The sequence below is a fragment of the Labrus mixtus genome, chromosome 8, assembly GCF_963584025.1.
Source record: "Labrus mixtus chromosome 8, fLabMix1.1, whole genome shotgun sequence".
Classification (NCBI taxonomy): Eukaryota; Metazoa; Chordata; class Actinopteri; order Labriformes; family Labridae; genus Labrus; species Labrus mixtus.
Window position 1 is genome coordinate 11,579,304 of NC_083619.1, and position 25,840 is coordinate 11,605,143.

The 25,840-nt window shown below is 39.4% G+C and overlaps 1 protein-coding gene and 1 long non-coding RNA gene across 3 annotated transcripts in view; one reads left to right on the forward strand and one right to left on the reverse strand.

The window, feature by feature from the left end:
- The window catches only part of LOC132978931 (vertebrate ancient opsin-like), a 64,657-nt gene that overhangs the window by 12,771 nt on the left and 26,046 nt on the right, over positions 1–25,840 (forward strand). The window lies entirely within an intron of this gene.
- The window catches only part of LOC132978932 (uncharacterized), a 35,331-nt gene that overhangs the window by 5,691 nt on the left and 3,800 nt on the right, over positions 1–25,840 (reverse strand). Inside the window, exons 2-3 of one of the 2 annotated variants that reach the window (XR_009674003.1) lie at positions 22,252–22,529; positions 20,472–20,749 (exon numbers count right to left, since the gene is read on the reverse strand). This is a non-coding gene — a long non-coding RNA (uncharacterized LOC132978932). Of the gene's footprint in view, positions 1–20,471; positions 20,750–22,251; positions 22,530–25,840 lie in introns of those variants that run through there. The other variant, XR_009674002.1, reaches the window with a different exon arrangement.

A 25,840-nucleotide genomic window follows, 5' to 3' on the forward strand; every position in this document is an offset into this window, starting at 1 on the left:
AATGCTGATTGACATTGTCATCGTCTGACAGCCATTGGTCATGGAGGACTTTCCCTTTAAAACATCTAGAATTAGAAGTCCACAAATTGGAAAATTCCAAAGCCTGAACACTATCACAACATTGACACGACACACTAATTACCATATTGTAGCAGAGAAAGACGGAGTAGCCAACAAACCTCCCACTGCCCTGCTTCAAGCTGTTGGGCAACTTCTGTTAACTTCTGTGAATATTTTCATCTTTCATAACCTTTTATTTTAGGGAAATTTCTGGAATGCATTTGCAAATTTTTAACTGCTCCATGCACCAAAACTATAATGCACCACGTCCAGTTAACCCCTAGTACAGTAGATATAACCGAATTGTAGTAGCAACTGAAAGATAATTGTATCCCAATATGCACTTGAAATGTATATATAATGTATAAAGCCGGTTTCTGCTGCACCCCAAAAATGTTACAAAAGGTCCAATTTCCTTCCTTCCATCCTCCCATCCATCTATCCGTCCATCCATCCATCCATTTACACTCCATCCATCCATCCACCCGTCCATCCATCCATCCATCCATCCTTCCATCCTTCCATCCGTCCATCCGTGTTCACTCCATCAATCCATCTATCCATCCATCCACCATTTCCTCAGTTCAGACATTTTTTTTCCCAAAGCTGTGAGCCAGAGAACTCAAATCTTCAGCTGCAACTTTTATTACTCATTTATTTAATGACCCTCTTTTCCCAATGACTGTCTTTAATGTTGAGCTAATTAGGAAACATAAATTGTGGCTATATCACACTAGAGTTACCCCAAGGCCGTCACTGTAAGTCCATAAAGTCAGTGTCTGGGTCTTTTTCTCTGGAGTTGCATTTCATCTCATAGGGTCATACCCCATTTGGTTTACACATTTATTTATATCACCTTAAAGAAAGGAGAGACTGGATTGATGTGTTTAATATAATGGTCTCCACGTCTCATTTTAAGGAGTTAAGCACAGCCTGCATACAACACGCATCTCAAAATAGTAAAAGAGTTTTAACTTGTCCAAATGATGCATTTTTGGTCCTACTTTAGAGGAGAAAACTAAAAACTTGGAAAACTGAAACTGTAAATTCAACTCTACTTAAGCTAACATTCTGGAAAGCTCTGTTCTAACTCGTGACGAGAAACCAGGAGATTCAGTTAAGGCAGAAACATATCCACACAAGGTTGGAGACATGTTCACTAATTATTTTGAGTTTATTTAAAATTAGGTTCTGCAAAAATCACCTGACAACCTAATGACAGAGAAAACTATTAAGTAACTATAAAGTTATACAGACAGACAGTAATAATACAATATAAGTCTTATAACACACATGTTGCACATGCAACTCTCAGACCATGCATGTTTTTCACTTTGCACCATGCAGTGTGAAGTTAAGGGGGTTGTGTGGGGGTAGTTGCATTGAGAAACTAGCTTTAATTTTCATAATGTTTCTGCTTTTGTCATTTATTATTTATGTACTTTATTTTTGAATGAACTTGTTCAAAATAAAGATATAGAAACAGTCCTGTCATTTTGGTCTGGATAATGAATACTGGCCCAGATGATGTACAATAAGTATTCAGTAAGAGGACAGCTGATCATCAGGGGGATTTTTCGCCCCGTGGCTGTGAGCTGCGTCATGATGTAACCCATGTTTGGGTTTTCACACACTGTCCCACACTGACTGACTGGAGGAATATTAGGGGAGACAGTGTGGAAGGTTGCGCTCGCTTTCTCTCCAGGGAGAGGCCACACACACACACACACACACACACACACACACACACACACACACAATCTATCACACACACACTCACAGTTGGATAGTTTTCAATGACAAGTCCCAGAGCAATTTTCCAGAGCTACAACTCACTCAGACTGTGTAAGCATCATGACTTCTCAGGTAAACAGTGTGTTGTGTGTGTGGGTATCTGTATGTATGTGTGTGTGGGTGTATCTGAGCTTGATTTGGCAAGTCTTCTTTGATAAACTGCTCTGTAGTCTGTATGTTGCATTCATGCAAATAAAGATAGCAAAGATGAATATCAGATGAATATGTCATAATAACAAGGTGGTCCTCTTACGATGGTCCCCTATTTGTCCTTTACATCTAATCCGACCATGAGATCAACGAGATTCTGGAATCAGAGCGTATCCAGGACAGAGTGTTATGAAGACAGGTAGAATAAGTGTTTTTTTCTGCCCATAAACCTTTTCACTTCAACTATGGAGGATTGGCGAGTAATCTTAAAGAACACTTGAAAAATTAGACTTGAGTTGTGACAAACCCAACCGGCAAACCCTGGTGTTCAAAAATATGCCAATGGTGAGTGCAAAATACTGCAGTTCCACAAGTGTCCACTTGTGGCTGGCTACAAACGCCAAAGTATCCCTAATAGGTCCCATATTAAAATTCCCCAATTGTACAGTAGGACGGTTCAAAATAGAACCTGAGATCAAAGGTTATTTGTTTACCAATAGACAGTATGTTTCTTTTTTTTCTACTTGAAAATAAATACTTTTATTCATAAATTTGTATAATTAGGGGCGTGGCTTAGTTGACTGACAGGTAGACAAACTGTGGCTGTTTGCCAGGAGGCTTAAGGTTCTCCACATTCAAAAGTGATCAAAAGTTAGGTTGAGAGAGCATTCCAATATGGCGGCCACCATTGTTGAACTTTTGAGCTCCTCTTCAAGCTGATGTCAATGAGTATGTGTCCATGTTTTATACAGTCTATGGCCTTATTGTGCCAGCTCAAGTGCTTTCCTGAGACCCTGTAGGTCTGTGTTGTTGTTTTAGATTACTATTACTTATTTTGACTAACTCTTGAATTGTTGATTTAGGCGGTCATGCCCACCCAGTCGAAAAGTGTTATGTTGACTTTATGTGGAAAGCCTCTACGGTGGAAAAAGTTGAGGTTTGTTTTGAGCGTGCACTAAACTTTTGAGATTACCACACATCCAATTAACTCTGTTCTCCATACCACTACAAAAATGTGAATATTATTTTGGATATTTAAAAAAAAAATCTTATACCCACATTGAATTGTCAAGTTGTTTGTCTCCATGTGACACAAGTGCATGTCTGAGAGGAGCCAGCTGAAGTGGTGTGGAGTCTGAGCTGAAGTGCAGCCTATCTATCTCAGACATTGGTTTCCCGGGAGACGAAGCGAGTCCATTGCTATCAGAGCAGCGCTGGATTCTTAATAGTAAGCCTAAGAGCCCAGAGAGCTGATGTATTGCTCTGAAAAAAACAGACTGTAACCCTCTGCTATAAGGTCTGCCACTGACCCGAAAATGTACTGCAATTTCATAAAACAAATCTTTGCTGATGAAAAAAACAGACAAAGGGGAACCATTTGGCAATCTTCTTCCATATACACTTACATTGTTTCTGCAATGCCAGAGTGTAATGTGTGCATATTGCCTGCAACCACCATTTTCTGGAGAGGCTGAATTAATCCTGTTTCTGTGAGGCTTTGTCCCTTTTGCCTCCTTTGTCTTAAATATCTATATGTCAGCTTAGATGTCTAGTCCCCTTTTCTCATCCTTTGTGCAGGACTACATGTGAACCATTTATCTTAGCTTGCAGTGTTGTTTCTGGGTTACTATTTTCCCACTCACAATGCTTTGTATGGTGATAGTTCTCCTGTCAGGTCATATTGGGTAACACAAGCGGGGAAAGATAAAAGTTGTTCAGCACTTTGTCCACTCCAAAGCTAAAAGAGTTGAATTCCCCAATCTAATAATGTGACGCTCAATGGAACAGGCATATGGGAAGACTTTAACAAGATTAGGTTCTTTCCAAAGATGATATGGATTCATTGCCTTTTCCCTCATGCACTGGAAGACCTTATCTGTCTCGTAGGATGTTGCTTTTAAGCTTAATCTCAAATGATTCGCCAACGTATACAGACATGATACACGTTTTTTTTCACTTGTGGAAATGTGCTCCTTGATTAGTAAAGGTGTAGACTGATCGACGAGAAGACAGGCAGATTGATGAATATGCTTGTTAGTGGTGGGTTTTTTCCTGACAGATCTTTGTAAAAGAGGCAGAGGACATGAGCTGTGAGAGATTCTGAAACTTGGTCTTGCGCTGCTTAGGTGAGACCTGAAGTTATGGGGGGGGGGGGGGGGGGGGGGGGGGGGGATTTATTACGGCACTAACTACTTAAAGTCAGAATGTGTCTCTGAGTCATAACTGTCGACAATGATTGTGAAGCGGCTGTGTTGTTGTCGGAGCCTTGTTTGCATCTTGTTTACATGGTTGGGACGAGCATTCCTCTCCTTGTGTATCAGAGCTATTTTAGTCAAGGAAAAGGATTACATACTCACTGCTTAGATAACGGTCATTCCGTGTCAATTTATATGCAATTTGAAGCTACAAGTTAACCAAAGTGAGCTAACATTAGCAATTGCAGCTTAAACCAAGGACAATTTGGTCTGCTGGTTGCGCTAAACTCCTCCATGGAAACTCAAGTGGAGGGGAGTTGGAGGTGTGTCGCTGGAGGATAGCGGAGGCTTTAATATGGTGGAGGAGCAGCCAAACAGCAGTTTGTTTTGGTTCAATGCTGGTGCTCAAGGGTGACATCTACTGGATCAGAAAGTTGCACATTCTTCCTTTAGAGACAAGAAAATATGATGTCATATCTTGACCAAGGTTTCACCTGCAGAACGGCGAAGAGAGACCACAGTGTGTGGTGTGCCTCAAAGTAATTAGCCACTGACAGTAAGCTGAACAAGTGAAGCAGAACACGGTGAGACATCTTTGAGATGATGAAAATCTTTTAGAATTAATGAATGTTACATATTAAAGTTTTGGCAGTTACAAGCAGCATAATTTTTACTGCTTCCTCTCTAAGAGTTGCCTGATTGATTTTTCAGTCCAATTTCCCACACTGAAGTTGTAAGTCTGAATTCTAAAAATGCAGGAATTTTTCAGCAAAGGATGTGTCAGGAGTGTGTCTTTTTATTGATGTATGTTTGTGTGTTGAGATATGGTTATGTGTTGATGTGTTGGTTATGTGTTGAGGTATGGTTATGTGTTGATGTGTTGGTTATGTGTTGAAGTATGGTTATGTGTTGAGGTATGGTTATGTGTTGATGTGTTGAGGTATGGTTATGTGTTGAGGTATGGTTATGTGTTGAGGTATGGTTATGTGTTGATGTGTTGAGGTATGGTTATGTGTTGAGGTATGGTTATGTGTTGAGGTATGGTTATGTGTTGATGTGTTGGTTATGTGTTGATGTGTTGAGGTATGGTTATGTGTTGAGGTATGGTTATGTGTTGATGTGTTGAGGTATGGTTATGTGTTGATGTGTTGAGGTATGGTTATGTGTTGAGGTATGGTTATGTGTTGAGGTATGGTTATGTGTTGAGGTATGGTTATGTGTTGATGTGTTGGTTATGTGTTGATGTGTTGAGGTATGGTTATGTGTTGAGGTATGGTTATGTGTTGATGTGTTGAGGTATGGTTATGTGTTGAGGTATGGTTATGTGTTGATGTGTTGAGGTATGGTTATGTGTTGAGGTATGGTTATGTGTTGAGGTATGGTTATGTGTTGGTGTGTTGATGTGTTGGTTATGTGTTGATGTGTTGATGTGTTGGTTATGTGTTGATGTGTTGGTTATGTGTTGATGTGTTGAGGTATGGTTATGTGTTGATGTGTTGGTTATGTGTTGAGGTATGGTTATGTGTTGAGGTATGGTTATGTGTTGAGGTATGGTTATGTGTTGGTGTGTTGATGTGTTGGTTATGTGTTGATGTGTTGAGGTATGGTTATGTGTTGAGGTATGGTTATGTGTTGAGGTATGGTTATGTGTTGATGTGTTGGTTATGTGTTGATGTGTTGAGGTATGGTTATGTGTTGATGTGTTGGTTATGTGTTGATGTGTTGGTTATGTGTTGAGGTATGGTTATGTGTTGGTTATGTGTTGAGGTATGGTTATGTGTTGATGTGTTGGTTATGTGTTGATGTGTTGGTTATGTGTTGGTTATGTGTTGGTTATGTGTTGATGTGTTGGTTATGTGTTGAGGTATGGTTATGTGTTGATGTGTTGGTTATGTGTTGATGTGTTGGTTATGTGTTGATGTGTTGGTTATAAGAGGTGTACAGGGGGCATCTTTCCTCAGCAGATCATGTCTATAAAGTCTCAACAATCAAACAATCCAACACTTAGTCCTTAAAAAGTTAATTACACCAGTGCGTCACAATAAAAACACAGCTGTGGTAGTCAATTATGTGAATTTTACAAGATGAAAGAAATTATGTAATTAAAACTAAATTACACAGGTTGTGTGGCTCACACAGAATTAGGAAATTAAGACATAAATGATCCAAAACCAAGCAAATAATATTAATCTTGAGTATGAATCAATTATAGCAAGCACATATAAAAAAAACAGTGTATATACACTGGCAAGCAACACTGTGTCTTGCCCTGAATGTAGCAAACTGTGGCCTTGGCTTTATTGCTCTCACAGGCACACATATACATCAATACATTACTATTACTATACAAGAAGCACAAGATTAACCCTGTACAAGAAGAACACTGTATAAACCCTTCAGCTGCATTCTGAAGTATTATGTTTTATAGTATTATGATGAAAACGAGTAGATAACAAAAAAATTTAAAGCTATAGATAGATTTAATTTACAAATTAGTGTTTCATTCGACAATCTCCCCTAGTTGAAACCCCTATCTCATCTATTTAATTTGTTTCTGTTGTGTGGATGCTGTTGGAGCTTTGTTTTGGCACTTAAAATACAACATGGAAATGTAAAAAGAAAACTGGTCTTACTTACAGTGACTGATGAATGGGACTTTTGAATCAGCCCAGTTGACTCTAGTATTGAACACTGTGCAGTTTGTTGGAGCAATATGTTATCTTGTTAATTAAACATAAATGAATTAAAAGGGTTATCTCCTGTTGCCCTTTCAGGATAAGTACACATGGTGTAACCTTGAATGCTCTGTGCCCAGCATTTTTCAGCAGTTTTTTGAGCTTAAAGTGAGGGGCATGGTGACAGAGCTCTGTTCTAGGTTGTTGGTGTACCTCCTTCATAAAAAAAATACTTTGTGCACCAGGCCAGGTGACTCCACCAATTGTGCAAGGAGCACAAAAGAATGTGACACTTAATTTTTTACATTTCTACAAATGCTGACAATGCTTAACCAAATAACTGTATGCTTGTCTGCTTTGTTTGATATAATGCAATAAAAATTTAGTTTTGGGGGGTGGCTTTTAATCCTTCTTTCAGAGAATAGGATAGTGGATTGTGTAGGAAAATGGGATGAGAGAATGGGAAATGAAATGTGGCATATTGCCTAGGGTCAGAGTAGAACCAGGATTGCCTTTTTTGAGGACCAAAGCCTCAACATGAGGAGCGTGATATAATGCAATGCTATGTGGGGCCCTGAAAAGCACACGTTTTCTTCTGTATTTGAGGATTGACAAATCATGGGCTCTTTTCAGTACCCTAGCATAAAAACCTTCTGCTGAACTGCCTGTCTCCTCCATATTTGATACATTGCAACTAATAAAAATACTTTTTACTTTTTTTTGCAAAGACAAGGCTAATAATTATCAAAGGACTCTAGGTTTGACACCAAAGAAACATCATGAGCTGTGAAAACAGGGCCCATTATGCAAACCTTGACAAAAAATCTGACTTAATTTGGTGTAATTTGAGGTCTTATTTGGTATTTCAGATAATAACAAGATAACTATAATTAAATTAGACATAATTCAATTTGGTTAAACACTTGTCCTATCATTTTGTTGCCAGGAATCAGTAGGCCCGTAAAAGTGGTTTAATTATTGACCCTCGGTTTTGATTCATCACTCAATTCTATTCAAGTTCATAAAATCTGTCCCGTATCTGTCGCTCGATGATCCCTTTCGCAATAATGACGTCATTGGAACAATCAAGCAGCTTTATTTGGATTCATGCTTAAAGAGTAGAGACTCAAAGGAACTATATAAAATGTTCCCCGTCATTTCTCAACATCTTTACTTTTGGTCTGGATTCTAAATGTGACTTAAATGTCCCTGTAGAAATGTGGAGATACTCTCGAAGGCTACAATATTTAACCCAAATGCTGAAGATATCAGGAAATGAAGAAAAGGAGAGAAGGAGGGGACTAGTGACGGACTATGACTGCATATGTCCTAATTTTATGCTGGCCTACATCTGCTGCAGTGACCTTGCACTGGTCATGAGATAATTTCATTGGCCGCAAGCAGATTTTTTTTCTACGTGTGCATATTTGATAACTTCGTGACCTGCAACCATATCATACAAAAATAGGTAGGGAGTGCCCCAGAGGAGAAGTATAATGCTAATGATGTGGTGCAGCTTGGATCAAGAAATTAAACTTCCATCTCCAATGGTGCTGTGAAAAAAGTTTCTTAAAGGCATCGCTACTTTCTTAATAGAAGAAGCAGAAGTGCAGACCTTGAAAAACAGAGGACAAACCAGGTAGGCGGGAAGTTGTTGAGCAATCATGTCAGTGTGGATGCAACTTACAAGTGGCTGCAGTCCAAGAGAACAACTCATGCAATATTTCTCATATATTTTAGGACTATTAATGCAGAATTTGGCTCAGACATTCATTCCACTGGAGATGGCATACATCTGGGCAAATTAAGATAAGTATCCACAAAGAGAAACTGACAGTCACATCAAGGCTGATGCCAATATATCAAACTTGACAACTTTTGGTGTAGAAAATATAAATATTACTACTGTTTGGAGGAGAAGACATTATTTAAATCCCCCCTAATCACAAATCATTCAATTGACTGCTATTATTGCAGAAAGTCATAATGAGTCAATGTATTATTTTTTGAAGGTTTATTGCCGAGAAGTGCTTCTTCCAAACTCTGTAACCACTGATGTTAAAATCTGATGCTTACCATATTTAAAATATTGAGATTTATAACATGTTTTGATACATTTTGGATATTCAATCAACCTTGATATAGCATTCATTTCTGAATATCAGCATGTAAGAAAGTTACCGTATCTGACTGTTAATTGAAGTAGTTTACTTGAGTTGTATTGATTATTCTGAATGTCCAAAGAAAGCCTGTCAAATTATATTTATGAAAAACTCAGCGACCAGTACAGTCCTGTAGCTTTGGTATATCAACCAGCTCCGTGTCTCTGGTGACGTAGTACAACCTGCCGGTCAGTTTGCAGATATAAACTCTCGCCTGTGTTTATTTCTTTGATCACTTTAGGTCCACTGATGTCTTGCCCATAGAGTGTCTAAAAACTCAACAAACACATATAAAATTGTTTATTATCTGCAAAAACAGAGCAGTATAGATTCAAAGATTTGTACACAGATGTGAAACACTTGTTGCCCAGAAAATGACCAACACTTCTGCCTAAAATGAACTTGGTGGGGAAGTGGGGAGATACTTGAGGGCACGGCTCAGAGTAGGCAACATGCTTCAAAAATACTTTTTCGTCAGATTGTCTGAAGGATGGAGGTCTTGCTCTCTTTGCATTGTACTCAAGCGCCTTGTCTTTGTTCATTACTTTTTGATTTTTGTCTTTATTTTCTTCCCTTGCCCCCGCACAGTCCATATCAGACTCTGATCTCTTCTTTTGACATGTCTTTGGAATGGTATGTCCAACCTGCATGTGTGTTCCTCATCCTCCTTACATTCACATTCTGAATGTCCCTGTCGGCGGCTTACTTTTCTGAATCTGTGCGCACAAGTGCCTGTTATAATGGCTCGTTTCATTTTCTGCAGCATTTACTGCTCCAATCCCTGCTTTCTCCCTCTTTCCCAGGCTCTCTTTCTCCATCTCCCAGCTCTCTATGTGCCCTCTTCACACATTCGCTCCCTTTCACCGCTCCATTATCATCCATCTTTTTCACCTTGGTTGTCTTGGCTGCCATTTGCACTTCCATCCCATCTCCACCCCTCATCAGCTCTCCAGAAAGAGACCCTGGAATGTGCTCTTTTCTATGTAATGATGAGACGGATGTTGACTTCTGATACCGTGTTGGTACTTCTGCATACAAAGAAGCTGAACAAAACATAGTGGGGAGCCTTTGTTTTGTATGATTTTCGCACATGTCAAAGGCTCTGTTGCCTTGTGTTTGCGCTCAGTACAAACACTAAAAAAGTCTGTCAGTCAACTTTTCTACCAATATTTAGACAAAGACCTCAAACCCTCAATAAGTGATGGAACTCCGTTTTTTGTTCTTTAAGAAGCAAACCCTTATCATTTATACCCTGATACTTTGTGTCAGATGTTTTTCCAGCTCCTGTTATAACCAGCTGTCAAGAATTATTTACTGCCTCATCAAAAGGTCAGTCCTTTTAACAACTTCCAGTTGCACCAAGAAAGTGCAAAGATGGCACAGGAGCTCTCATAAAGTCTCTCTAAAGCTTTTAAAGATGGATGGACAGTCACTGGAGTGATTGAGTGGCTAGAAAAAAGGCCAGTTCTGGTTATTAGAAAAATACTGATAAGTCTGAGAGGGGATCAATTCCCAGGTAAAGTGGCCGTGTCCAAAGTCACAGAGAAGCAGTATCCCAAGACATAGAGGGTAGTGTTGTAGTCAAGACCAAGACATACCTGGGACCAGAGTGCTCAGAGACAGAGACCAATTTTGAGTACTACAACATTAATAGAGGGCGTAAAATATGTTTTACAATCCATCCCCCTTGGACAGTCCATCTCCAATGCTCCTACACGCACTAATGCTTCTTTTTTTCCCCACTGAGACTCCACAGGGATGTAGCTGCAGTACATTTATTATAAACCATGATGATACATTTTCAATTGATCCTCAGATCACATGCAGTCCTAACCATGGAGGCTGATCCGAACACATGGTGAATTAATTGTGATCTGTTGCACCACTGTCATGAGGTAGCTTTACTTGTATTCAATGGTTGCAATGGAGCTTGAAACGTCTTTCAGGTACCACAGCTTTGGGATCCCTGACATCTGCCAACGCCCCACTACCAATGTGTGGAAAAATGGAGAGCATACGCAGGCTGGGCTCAACCAAGCTGTGAGACGACATTAACCTGATCCTGCTGATATTTTAATTGATAACATGGCAGAGGACCATTTTCTCCCCATTATGGTCAAAAGTGCAGCAGCAAACCTAACAGAGATTAAATCTAGTGTAAGGAGTTATAATCTGGTCTGAGCTCTAAATCTGATAATGGGCTGATCAGCAGTAGTTGTCCATCATCTACAGTATGTGACTGTCAAACTATAAGAGGAATCTATGCAACAGCAGTTGTAATGGATGTTCACACAGTGTCACAGTCAGCCTCATAGGTATGAAAAAGTTCAACTATAGAGTCCCCAGAGACGATAACAGCTCCATGGTCAGACTCAACCAGTCCAGTTACTCCAGCTCTTACTGAGAGTTCGCTGAGTTCAGGCCACTCTGTCTTAACCTCAAAGCCACCAGAGTCTGTGTCCATTTTTATCTTGATAAGCCACATACTGTGACCGTTTCATCAATAAGGTTCAGTAGATGCGACGGTTCATGTTTTTTTTTTTTAGTTTGCTTTCTTAACCTCCATGCTCTAAAGAAATATTACCTCAGATGTTGTCAGTCTTTATGGATTTGTTTCTTACACACAACACAACAAAACAAGGCATCAGCAGCACTTTTGTGATCCAGTCAAGAACTTGGCTCAGAAAATTTGCCGTTAACTGTTTATTATCCTCAGATGTCCAGCTGCTGGTTCTAGTATCATTTTGAACTTGAGACATGATATCAAACTTCTTATCTAACTGCATGCAACAAAAAGTGATTTTCAAATTACTGTTTAATCGCGAAACACATTACCAACTCTCAAGCCTCTATTACTTTCAAATTTGCATTTAACTGCTTAAACTGTCTGCACTTGCAGCAAATGACATTCATGAAATTGGGTGTCTGTGTGTAACGAAGGCTGTAATTAAACTCCATCTTTAGCCTGTATTTACTCGGATGAACTACAGAAACACTTTATGCAAAAGTCTCTCAAGTCTTTACACTGGGTACGAGTTTTTTGGGGTTTAAGAGAGCCTTTAAAACCACAGAAATACTATGAGGCTCCTTCAGATGTGTACTTCTCCTGTTAAAGGGGCTAAAGAGGATGTATCATTAGTTTATTCATAATTGGATGTGCTCATTTGATGGGAGCCCTTGAGGCATCTTTTAACATCACTTATTAAAACTGATTATAGATTTAAAAGAGATAATGTTTTTAATGGCTGTCAGAGTCATTATATGAATTTGGAAGGCTAGTTATTGTAATGGAAGGCCATTAAAGCTTGGTGGTATTACAGCATAGCTGTAATAAAGCGAGAGTCTTCTATTTCTCAAGACCCATATGAACATTTTTCACTGATTTTAATCAGCTCTCTACTTAACCAGAATATTTATCATCATAGTAACTCATCCGTTTTGATTATATTAAGGCTACGTGTGGTTGATTTGACTGACAGTTGGGTGTGTTGTGGCTGCTTGCCAGGAGGCTCAATGCCTGCATTAACTCCACCTCTTTGCCTGTTTCTAGATTGATCAGAAGTTAGGTGGAGTTAGTATTTCCATTATAGCAACCACCATCCTTGGGCTTCATACGGTTACTTCAGAAACCAATGGGTGATGTCACTGAGACTACCTACAGTTTTTATACCCTGCATCTCAGTTCTCTTAAATGCTGTCTCCTCGCTCCTCGCTCCTCGGCCGAACCGGAAGTAGTTTTAGACCTACCATGTTAAGGAACGTCCCAAAGCTCTTGTAACTGAACGGAGGAGAGAGGATCGAGGATCGAGGAGGGAGATCCGAGGAGCGATGACCGAGGATACACGAGAGCTGACTTTGCGGAAGTCTTTTTACTGACAGGCACGCCTCCTTATCGAATATCACTCATTGATTGGACGCTGCAGCGGATCAGACTTCAATGAAACTTATCAACATCAGTGGAGTTTAATAACAGAGAAAAGACGCTAAACGGACCGTTGGACATTTAAACAGACTGTAAACATCTGTCAGTATGTAAAGAGTAAGTCTGTTTTTTTTCTCTATTTAGAACTTAATAAATTATTTCCAGTATTCCTAGGACATCATAAAATATCTTTGTTTATGAAATACAGAGTTCATTATCAAATTATTAGAAAAAATAAAAATACATAAAATAAACAATTCAATAGCCTATTAAATATTTTTGTCAGTAGAAATTGTCCTTTTGGTTTGAAGCAGACTGCAGGTTGTTCTTCATGTACAGGTGTTTGTTATCAGGTAACATAAAGAGACTAAACACTGCTACTGTGTCTATTTTTTTTGAGAAATAATACAGTTCATATTTGTGCGGACTGGGATGTACCCATAGTCTACAGTGAGATTATGTAGGATTTGCTGTGGTATTTATTAGTGTTTCACACAGACTGCACAGTATAAATGAAGGCAGAGGTGGAGTTTTACTTTAAACATACACTAGTTTGCAATACTGTACATTTATTTAATTCTTCTCTTTGATTTTGATATTTCAACCATCTATCTCCTCAGTGCATTAACGACCCAGTCTCTAAAACAAACAACTCTATTTTTCATCAACACTTTGTTAATTATTAATGTTTCAGCCATAATCTTCTGTTCATAGTTGTGATGGCCAGCATCAAAGTCCATAATCTGTACAGTAAATATGCATATAATACCACCCATATAAAGGGCTTCCAAAGCATACTAGGAAAGAAAGCTATTAAAGACAATCTAACCAAACGCTGACATTGAAGTTACTGATGTAAACCACATCAGAAAGATATTTAACTCCTAATATATTGCAGAGCTAATTGCTTTTTCCTGTACCAAGGTCAATGCAACACAGCTGGGCAACACAGCTGGACAACAGCAGACCATCTACGTTTTCCTTAAAATGTTTGCTACAGAAATATTGCTATGTATAAAGTTTCAGCATTTCCTCTAAAGCTAAACCCTGATGTGGAGCAGTATAGAAAAGTGAGTGAATCCACCTACTGATTTATTTGCTGCTTGGCATTCAAAGAAATACAGTTAGAGTAGATGCAGCAATGCTGGCTGAGCAGGAATGTCAGAGAGGGAGTAATTTAATTCAATAGTTTGGACATTTAGAAAGACTAACTAGAGAGTCAGTTGTATATTACTGCAGAACTGAGCCTAATGCATTCTAACCTCATGACGCATGAGAAAGACACATGGAACCATTGTCATTTTCAACCCCCAAAATGGAGAACGCACCCACCTCATAATGCAGAGAAGATATCAACATTAATTTGAAAATGGATATACCAAAACAGATTTAGATTTAGCCCAATACTAAAACTAAATAAAGGACATTGCCAAATCCTGTCCAACACAAAACCCAGACCCTTGGGAATTTAGTACCTATTAACTTACTGCTGAGCTTCTTGTCACAGATAGTCAGCAGATGAACAGCAAAATTGGGAGAAAGAATATGAAAAACTGTTGGCTATGAATGTTATAAAATGTTGTCACGGAACAAACAACCAAACTTTTGTAAGGTCATCCAGTATATAATATTGTTTTCCAATGATAGAGATGGGATTTACTAGATGTGGGGGCAAAGTACAATCACATCAGAAGGACCCTTGAGATGACACGACCTTGCCAACCCATTAAAATCTATTCAATCGAGAAAATGTGGTGATTTAATCAAAACCTGATGTAATTTTCCTATTAAGCTCCCAAGCAAGGCCAAGCCAAGGCTCACCACTAGGCTGTTTGTCTTTCTTAAAACAAACAGCAAACTATCGTAGTTCTCAAGCCTTACAATTGTGAATCCTTGAAGAGATGTCTTTGGTTGAACCTAAATAGAACACACACTGGCATGCAGAGCACATTTACAGATTACGACCATAGATTCAAAGGACTGAGTTTGGTGTAGATGACAAAAATGTTCAGACAAAGTCACCAAATTAAGATATTTTGTGGAAGGATAACAATTGCCAAAAAGTTAAGGAGTAGTTTCCAACAGGCTTTGGTCAATTCATCTATTTGTTCATTTACTGCTCTGTCTGTATGTTGGCCATTTGTTCCCTCTTTGCTCATATCCTGGGCTCATATCCTGGGCTCCCCGCCTGCCCTGACCCAGTAAGCAGTGGCCTAATTGAATTATCTGAATGCGATGCAGCCTCTAGTCTGGCACTGCCAGCCTCTGCAGCCATCTGTCTGTAGGCAGCAGCAGCATTTTTTTTTTTTTTTGGCTGTGACACGAACACTTGCACCAATTCATTTATTAAAGCTGTGATGAACAGTTCCTTGAAATATATCTTTAATCTGTTTCATAGGCTAGAGGTTTATTGAGGATGGCTGCTTGCTGTTCAGACGGTGTGTGCTTGTCTCGACTTCGCACCATGAGTGTGTCTCCTAGTGATATAAATCTAACACAGCTCTTGAGAATTCTGTGCAGGAAATGGAGCAGCGATCACAGATATATTATCACTGATTGGGTTCCTAGTGACCTATTTTCATGTATTCACTTGTTCCCTGGCCCCCCCTAAGAAGACTTTTGGGCGAGATTGTCACTTCCAACAAATTATGTTTCTGTTTTGAATTAAACGGTTTGTAAGTGGCAGCTCTGTAATTTGCTCTTCAAATTGTAGACAAATTGTATCTTCTATATGTACCATGCCTATATCTCTTGGACCGTCTGTAATGTTCATATCCAAAGTTTTAGTGCAGCTTGTAACCTTTGAAGTTTGAAAGACTGTAACTAAACAGGGTCAAATTAGGAGGAGAGTTGGTATAACATGTGATATGTTGTGATTGTCAACCTAACAGCAGGTCTATACATAATTCAGCTTAAAGATTGTGTACTCTTTATTTCTTTTTATTAAGGTGTGTTGCGTGATTGAAGATAAATGAGTGGAATATGTACCAGGTTGGCAGTAATGGATCACTGGCAGCATACATTTTAAACACACCATTGGAAAGAACACACATTGAAACTCTTTTGTTCAAACCAAAACTGTTCATCTTCTCATCCGTTGTGCTGTACCTAGGCTAATTACCTTTTCTTCCACCTTACTGGATAAAATATTCATGTGGATAATTAATTTGCTGTTGGAATTTAATGTCCCCCGGATGTATTAGACTAGAGCCATGCTGGGGCAATCAATAATATTCCTACTGGATGTGTTTAAAAACATAGGGAGGGAAATCCTTCTGGAAGGTGTGTTAGTGTGTGAATTAGTGTGTGTGCTGGTGTTTTAGGCAGTTCCAGGACAAAGTGAGCGATGAGCTGTTTGCCTCCTGTCTCAAATGATGAAACACAGGGACACAGAAAACAGTCCTATTCTGCTACGGTGTGTGCATGTGCTCATTTACAAGTGGGTGAATGTGTAAAGGACTAATATTTAAAGTGTATGGGATGTGGAGGTGTAAGAGTTTCCCTGTCCAAATGAGTTCAAGGAACACTACACTCATATCACGTGTCAAGTTTCACTCGTAGATAAACTATATTGTGAGAACTAGAATGTCTGCATTATGAATAATATCCTCTTACACTGTTTACTTAGCTTTTTAAAGTCTTTGAAAAACAACCTGATGACATCATAAGATGCTTTTGAGTTGCGTTTTAGAAAGTGTAGGTGTGTCACAGTCATTTCTTTAGCTTGACTCATCCATAAAATGTGTAAAAGAAGTGAGCATGGCCTCTTCATTTTAAAAGTGAAGTCCTTGAAACTTGTATCGTTTCCTGTGTCCAGCAGGGGGAGGCTGAAAGGGTTACAGACCTGTGATTACATATAAAAACGGATGATGCATCCCCACCTTTTCCGTCATACTAAAGTGAAGGCAAAATACCTCCAGCAGCAGGCCCTTCGAAGGTCATTACAACAAAACAAGACCAGGCCAAACTTGAGTCTCCGAAATGGAAGTTGAAGAACAGCATGAGATTTCGCCATGTCACTCTGCTGTTTAAAAATGCCAACACTAAGGTTGCATACATGAAAAATACATGAAATTAAAACAGTAACAATTAAGTAAATTCCTCACTCAGTTCAATTGAGCTGTGAAACTTTTAGTGAGTGAACCATGACCTTATGTGTGAATTTAAACCTGTCCTAGTCATTCTTTGTGAGTTCCTATATCACTGCGTTGGTAGTTTGCATGAGTGAGTTGGAATGAACATCTACTGAGTCATACGTAAAGTCAATTATAGAACTTGTATTTGCAGAAAGCAGGCATGTTTAAGTTCAGCTATGAATTCTTGACCCATTGCTAACAACATGTGATATATATTCACTCTGTTCTCTCTTATTAGTGACCTCTATCAAGACTCCGACATCGGAAGAGAAAGGAGGTACCCTGATTTTCTTTCTCCCTCTCAATTTAGAGTCTCTATAGAGCTTTAGGATAAGAGGCAGGTTACCAATAGCAATCCAACTGCGGATAAAAGTCCTTAGGGTCCAAAACTCAACAAGTCAATTCACTTGTACAGTGCTCCCCTCAGTCTCAGGTCATTCGAGTGTTGTTTTTCCAAATGCACCTGCACCAACCTTGCATTCACACCCTCTGCCCCTGAATTCCCCTGGCGGCCTGACACAGCCTCACCCTCAATTTGATTCTTGATTCCCTCTCTTACAAGTAGTTTGTCTGCAGAAAGCAGCAGGTGATGTTTATTCCCCCAGCACTCTGCAGATTTACTTGACTCTCCCTCATTCAATAAAAGTTGCAATCATGCTCCTTTTTTCCTGCGACCTTGCAGACACTTCGACGAGATGGCAAAGGGGGGGAGAATAAAGCAGGTGGAGGGAAGGAACAGGGGGATTTAGATGAGGAGGAGGGAGGACAGTGAGTGTTTGTAAAGCGACTCAGTGGAGCGTTGAGGATTCTTGCTGAGAGTGGCCCTTTGATGGGCGACAGGCAGGTGTAGTGTTTGGCTGGCCCCAGGAGGCTGCTGGTGCACAGGGCTAATGCAGCCGACACAAACCCTGTGATCAATCATGTTTAGCAGCCAACAACTTTGCTGGCAGAACATCCGGGCCGACTCAGGAGCTGGAATGCTGAGGCAAAACTAGTCGGTCGAAAAATGCTGCGATTGTGTCTTTTCCCCTCCTGGGTGATGTGTGTTTGTGCACGTCTTACTATCTGTCTGGGAGCCCAGGTGTGTTTTAAAAAAAAGACTTGTTGGAAGGAGAGAGTGGGGAACAACATCAGATTTGAACCCACGACTAAGTGCTATAACCCCTGTACAGGGGGCGCACAACATTTGCTAGTTTGCGTCCCTTTTCCTGCCAGCCCCCTGGTTAATTGTCTGGGTGAAGTTGGAGTGAGCCAATGTGTGTAAATGAAGCAGAAACATTCATTATGGGCGAGGGGGTAGAGATGATAAAGTTTAAACCATGTGACAAGTAAAGTGACCACTTAATAAAACAACTTCATAAACTTCTCAGCCATTTTCTTTATTCTGTGAAAATATCACATAATACTTTGTGATATAGCTTTGATATAAAGGAAAAAAAATATATGATTCTGTCAGACTCACTTTGGATTTTTGCAACATCTTTTATAAGTCTTGTTTGCCCACCTGTAATTTTATTAAGAAAAAAATCCAAAAAGGATCATTATGTAAAAATGTGATTTAAGAAACTAGGGGAGTCTGTAATGTACCTAGGTGTAGATTTAGTCAAACAGTGGGGTCTGTTAAAAACACATTCCTGGAACAGATTGCAAATATTAGATATTGTGTCTGTTTCCGAAACACCCACTACTTACTAAATAATAAACTAAAAACTGAGTTTTTATTGCCGTCTCAAATATGAGTGAGAATGAGTACCCTATGGAGTGGACTATTTGTATGTCACAGTGCATTGTGGGAAGTAGTGTACAACAGATAAGTCACTAATTACACAATATATACCATCATGCACTGCGGTCAAAGGAAACTTGATGATGGAAAAGAGGGGCGTGACCAGTTTGCAATAGCAATGATGTCATCATTGTCCATTGAGATGAAAAGAATCAGGCAGTGTTTACTTATTTATTATTTTTTTCCATTGAGCTCACTAGTACTCTACAGAGAACTGCATGTATGCACTAGGGAGTACTGAATGACTGATTTCTGACCAAGCGGCAACCTCCAGTGTTAAAAACATGAAGGTGACGCTGAAGTGCAAAATCCTGCAGTTCGTCGAGGGTCTACTTGAGGCTGGCTCCAGGAGCCCCGGAAGCCACACACACAACACCGCCAAAAAATCATGTTTACATGTTAAATCAAAATGTTTACAGCCTGGGTTAAAGTTTGTCCTGTAAGGTGTTATATATTTGAAAAAATCTATTAAGTTTATGAAAGTTCCTGGTTAAGGACTACGGATGATATTTAGCTGCTGTACTAATCCAGGCATATAAACACTGATGCCTTTTGCTGATAGGTTCATTTATGTGCTCTCCAAAATGAGTTAATCCAATAAATGAAAAATAAATAAATGTATTTTCACCATTTCTGTTTACGAGCCCCAAAGCATCGTCAGCATAAATCTAGAGCTGGGTACAGCTGATTGGCTTCAGGAGTCATCTCCCCTCCTCCCTCAAACACTTCAGGAAAGTAATTTCAGAAGAGGGATGTCATGACATGTTTTAATGTGACTCTCAGCATTAGTTGAACGCCTTGTCTCAGTGATTGCACTTTTCCACCCCCTGGCAGAGTGCGGGGATTTGGGGTGGGGGTTTGAATGAAAGGGCGAAAAGTGCGATCAGATTGGTGAGGATGTATCTTTCAGGGCCGTTCATGTCCTCATGACAGGATTCTACTTAGCTTTGATAGCGTGCAGTACTTTGAGCTGTCAAAGCCTCGCCAACGGGAGGAGACTCATATGGAATAGAGGAATTTTCAGAACAAACCCCAGCATGCTTTGTTTTTTTTTTTTTTTTTTTTACTTGTGAATATAACAGCAATGCCTGAAACAAAATGAACAGCTTACAATTCTTGTTCTATTCATCTTGTCAAAGCTTTCAGCTTGCTGTTGTTAAATCAAGTTCCAGAAGTCAGATATTATGAGGGTAAGTTGTCAGAGTTAGGAGCCATTAAACTTTATCCTCATTAACTGAACCTTAAGAGCCATGTTTCCATGCCTGAAAACAGAGGAAGTATACCAGGGTTCTTGTTGACGATTGAGATTGACAGACGGATTGTCTCAGCGTTAGCAGTAATGCAGGCGTTATCCCTGTAGTCCCTACAGTGTTTTATTCTCTCATTAGCAGCAGCAAACCGACAGCCAGAGGGGAGAATCTGAAACTCCCGATTTAAAGGATGAGGAGATGGCGAATAGAGCTCGCCTTACGCTGCAGCTGTAAAGAATAAAGATCTGACAGGTTGAATTGAGACTGACCTGTAAGTTTGCTTCCCCATTACACAATTTTATCAAGAGCATTATTCATTTTTAGAGGACAGGTGAACCGCCCGTGAAACAAAATAATTGATTCAATGAAAGCTCTATAAAACAAAATCATCCAAGTTTTATCAATGTGAAGACTAGAGAGTTTTCTGATACAAAACAGATGTCGATGCGCCTTCTTACAAAAAAAAGTTGTCTCATGACATTTTACAATTTGAGCAGGTCTAGACAATAGTCCTTCAATTATTTACAGAGAAATGACTAAAAACACCAAAGCGGCAAAGAAACAAATGGATGCCTTTTCAGGCAGAAAAACAAACAAGTATAACAGGGCTCCAGGTGGCCTTGACAGAGAGAGAGAAGTAGAGAATGCTTTACTGAAAATGTCAACATGACAAACCGTATTCTATTTTTTTCTTAAATAACATTTTGGTATTGCTGATCATGCTTTTAAACTCTTATCTTATCTTATTTAGCCTTTGAGTTAAGAATTTTTAGTTTTGAGGGTCAGACAGACACACAGACATTAGGGGTTGCACAAACGTGTCGACTAGTCAATGTGTGTGTTGAGTAGTCAACATGTCGATTTTACAGCCGTGTGATGACGCTTCATGTCTGATGTGACCTAATCACTTCTCACTGGAGCGGACAAGCCTTCATCCAGCTCACAGTGATGCTCTTGTCTTCCTACACTCAAACCATGACAGAAGATATAAAACTGTGACCGAGCAAGACTATGACAGTGAGTAGGCAAAAACACGCTTTGTTTACCTGAGTTTTTTTTTCAGTCCCAAGTGTGCCTTTCTTTGTTTGCACTCACTTATATGGGAGTGGTAGTACACGTGCTATTGTTGCATGCTTTATTGCAGCTGTTGCAGCCTGCTGTTTCTTTAAGTGTTAACTGTCAGCTTTCAGCAGCATATGCATTATGTTTTGTAAAAACATATATATGTTTGCTGGTTACAAAGCATTCCCTTCTCCGCTGGTTTTATTCATAACTTGACTTGACTATCACATGACTGTCAACTTTTTAATTATCTGACAACCCCTAACATACAGTGTATAATTGTCATGATTTGGTTTTGTATTTTGTAGATTTTCTGAGTTTCCCGTTTTTTCCTAGTGTTGCTTGTTTCCCTTGTGTTGATGGGTTCCTAGTTTTGTCTTCAGTGTTTCCTGTTTTATTTTGTCATTTCTTATCCTCGTGTCTCTCCATGTTCTAGTGTGTTTTGTTACATTCTTGAGTTCTCTGTCTTGTGTTTCCTGATTTATTTTGTAGTTGTCCTCAGTGTTTCTTGTGTTTAATCCTTCCTCTGTGTGTTTACCTCCGTGTTGATTGCCCTCATTGTCTTCACCTGTGTTATTAGTCTCACCTGTGTTTGATTACCCCATGACTATTTAGTCTCTGTGCTCCTTCCCTTGTGTTGTCAGATTATTGTTGTAAGTTTCCAGTGTTGTTTATCGTATATTGGAGTGTTAGTGTTTCTCAGTGCTTATCAGTTTTTTGGGATTTTCTCAGTTTGGATATTTTGATAGAAAGTTTTAGTTTTTGCCTTTTTGTTTAAATAAATAGTTTTTGGTTATTCTGCACTTGGGTCCACCTCCCCTTGTTTTCCCACACCTGTGACAATAATATTGGGGAATGAAATCAATACATTTTTTAAGATGTGTAATAGTATTTGAAACCTTGATTTCAAAATGTTCTCTTAAAATGCATTCTGCTCTCACACACAGACACACATGAATTACTGAGCGTCTGTCTACATGACATGCTGAGGCACTTGTGGGAGCAGTTCCTGAAATAGAATCATAATCAGAGCTGTGAATTAGTTTATTTCTGTTTTACCTGATGACTGTGTCCATATGGCTGTCATTCTGCCTCCTCCAACCACCTGCAGATCAGATTTTTGTGTTTGGAACATGATGGAGCTGACTTATCCTCCACAGTGGGGGTCTCACGCATGCCTGCTGGCCTTGCATCAAACAGACTGCCCTGATCCTCCTCCAAAAACACCCAAACAAATCGACTCTGGCTAAAGCTGCATCCGCTGGCGTTCAAAAAATGAAGCCAATGCAGGTGTGAAAAACAACAGCATTTCTTTGAGTGTCCACTTGAGACTGCCTCTGAAAAAGACACAAAATCCCAATAAGACCCCATGTTAAAATGTTAATTAAAGTGTTTACAGTCTGGTACAAAGTTCTATTTCAGTGAAGCTCATTTCTCTACTGTGAGAACTGTACAGACTGTACAGATTTCTATATAACTCAGCAGTTTTACTGTAAAAAGTCCTTGTTTGAGTGACAGTCCGATCCTGCTGGCTGTCTGCTATTTATTAACGTAGACAGTTCAGTTATTTTTTAAATTATATTATTAAGTGATGCAGAACAATACAAGACATGTGAGAGACATGACAAGAGCTATACTATATGGGAGACGCGACAATGTGTTCACACAAAACAGAGACAGGAGGAACTACCGTAATAACAACTTTGTATGTGGATGACGTGCCCTATGCGTGTGTGTTTGTGTGTACATGTGTGTGCATATATGTGTGTGTTTGTATGTTTTGTTATTCATATATATATATTTTTTTGTTCTACTATTATTGTGTGATGCAGGGATGCCCCTACCCCAGTTGACAGTTCAGTTACTGAACTTAACCCTTTAGCCCATATTTGAGGATTTTGTGGATTATTTCACAAAAATTGGACTATAAGAAGAAGACTTTGAGTGATTCATAGCACTAAACTGTTGCCAAGAAGTTCCTGTGAGCAAAATTATTTATTGTAAAGACATTCTAGCAAAAAACTGTAATTATGCTGCGCTCTTCGTACCTGCCTTTTTTAGTGTTCATTTCACTTTTCATTGCTGGCAGGTCAGGAATATTTATGTTTTCCCAGGACAGATTATGGTGGACTGTAGTGAGGAGAAGACCCGTTATCTGAAGTTACTTATGTATAGGTCATCACCCGCTCTGTTACTGGGGGAAGTGAGATGCCTACGTTCAAAAAGCTTGCTTGGATTCTAGTCTAATGAATAAAGGTTCAGTCAGCCACCTTTAATTGTAGAACAATTACTTATTGGGAACCACAAGTGTAAACAAGCTAATTCACCAGCTAATGAATTAGCCTTGAGTGCTAACTGTGTTGACCCTCTTCTCTCCTGCTCCTAGCTGTCTGACAAATATGTTTCAGTTCTGACCCCGGAAGACAAACATGGCGGGGGCTAAATGGCTAACTCAAGCCGTCATTTACACAGTCGAGGAAACCGATGGATGGTGTCACGGTGGCTATGTCCATTATTCACTGTTAATGGTTGGATTAAGAAAGATTAAAAGATCCACACTAAAACCTATATCACTGGAATAAAACAAGAATCTAGTCACAATACAATAAAATAATCAACTGTGATCTAAAATCCATCTTGGCCGACCTCAGAAGGCAATAAGAAAAAAACTCTGGTTCAAGTCTATAAAGTCTATATAACCTCACATGGCTTCTTGCAGCTCTTTTTACCATTATTAAGCTAATGAGACTATTTGATTACCCTGAAATAGCTGCTGATCCCACCAGTGTTGTATAAGGCTACAGAGAGGACATCCATAGGAAAACAAATACATACTGGGACTGAAGTTCCACACTGCTCATTATATCAAAGACCATAATTGGAGATTTTCATCACTGCTTTGAAGTAGTTAGAAGTGTTATTTTCCATTGCGCCACCGCCATGATTAAATGAATTGAGCTTGAGGAGTCAGTCAAGGTTAACATCAAGAGAGAAACAAGTGTTAGATCAAGTATTTAGAACAAACTCAAAGAAGGTTCTCACATGAGGTAATAGCTGTAGTATTAGCCCCGACAAGGTGGAAGTTTAGGTGACAGGTGACAGACATTGGACACCCAAATCCATAGTAGCTTTCTGACTATATAATTTAAGGGAATAACGTGATTGTGAGAAGGTTCTGCACATTCTTCTAAAACTCGGTTTAATTGTATTTAAGGATATTTCAAGTGAATGAAAAAGATGTCGGTTGACGTGTCAGCCATGGTGTAAGCACAATTTTTGACCAAGTCAACAGCAAAAACGGAAAGTTACAGAGACACGATGGGAGACGAAATAAAATTTACAAAACACTCACATTTGCATTCAAAGAGAACCATCTATGAGTCAAATCTGGGAGTCAGTCATTCATGCAGTCAAGCTAAAAACATCAACATCCTGTAGAATCTGCTTCCAAGTCTTTCGTTTTAGATTAAACTTTTAAGGACACCAGCTTGTTGAGCTCTTTTTCCAACTCTGTTTGAGCGTTTGGGACAGAGAGCATAAAGAGGTCCTGAGAACGCAAAGAATTCTGTCCAGTTATTTTCTTGCATGGTAGAAACACATAGATAGTGTGGGAGCAGACCAAGATTTGGCTCACACAGTTACACTTGAAAGTTAAGTTTCTTAACTTTAAAGTGTAACCTTGATCAAAGGTGAAAAAATGGCACATGGAATGGTTCAATGTGTCAATTTAAAGGAAAGCTTTTAAGAGACCTGAGACGCAGAGTGAAGTGAAAGCAGTTGAAGTTGAAATGACGTACAAAGGAGAATGTAATGTCCTTCGTGTTACCGTCAAGCAAAAGTAAATTATGGCTAACTTTGGAGTAAATAGTTTCCTATAAAATGTATTTCCTCGTGACCCAGCCTGTCCTCGTGTCCCTGTCCACATAAACCAAAGTTGTATGGCCAACTCTGCAGAGCAGTGGAAACAAGCGTAGGCAAGCAAACCAAATCGAGTCAACATTTATTCGTATTGATTTAGCTTTAGCAAAAAAGGCCCAATATAAATGTTAACCTTTATATTTCCATTTATGTGTCCCTTTGTCTGAACAGTTAAGATGAATGTTTGCCATTCAGACACGGCCAATAAAAGCTAAACCTTTTAGGTTAATTACTTACATCAAAGCCTTCAAATCATTTAAAGTCTGTTTTTCCTATCTTTTTTTCTCAGTGTGTATTACTCCTTGAAAAAAAAAAAAAAAAAAAAAATCCTAAAAACTTTCATAGGATGGATGTTTGGACTCTCCTGCAATTTTCCCCCACCACTAGACTTCTCCATCACCGCTGACAACACTATAACGACTCCTGCCTGGAGCTCTGACTGCACTCTAGACAAGGACCTGTCATGCAGAGTCCACAATACAGACACAACCCAAGTATGGGACTGTGCTCTCCCCCCCCCAAAAAAATCCATAAATCTGATATTTCCACAGCCAGGACTGAGCCATGCTCAAACTTTAATCCTCCCCTGCTCTGAACACTGCAGCACCAACTCCAGTCCGGCTGCTGACATATTCTTTTTAACCGAAACTTATCCGTGATTCCACCAATTCATGCATGCCTTTTGACTATTCCCTCCTCGAGCAAATCTGAAAATAATGGAGTGGCAACA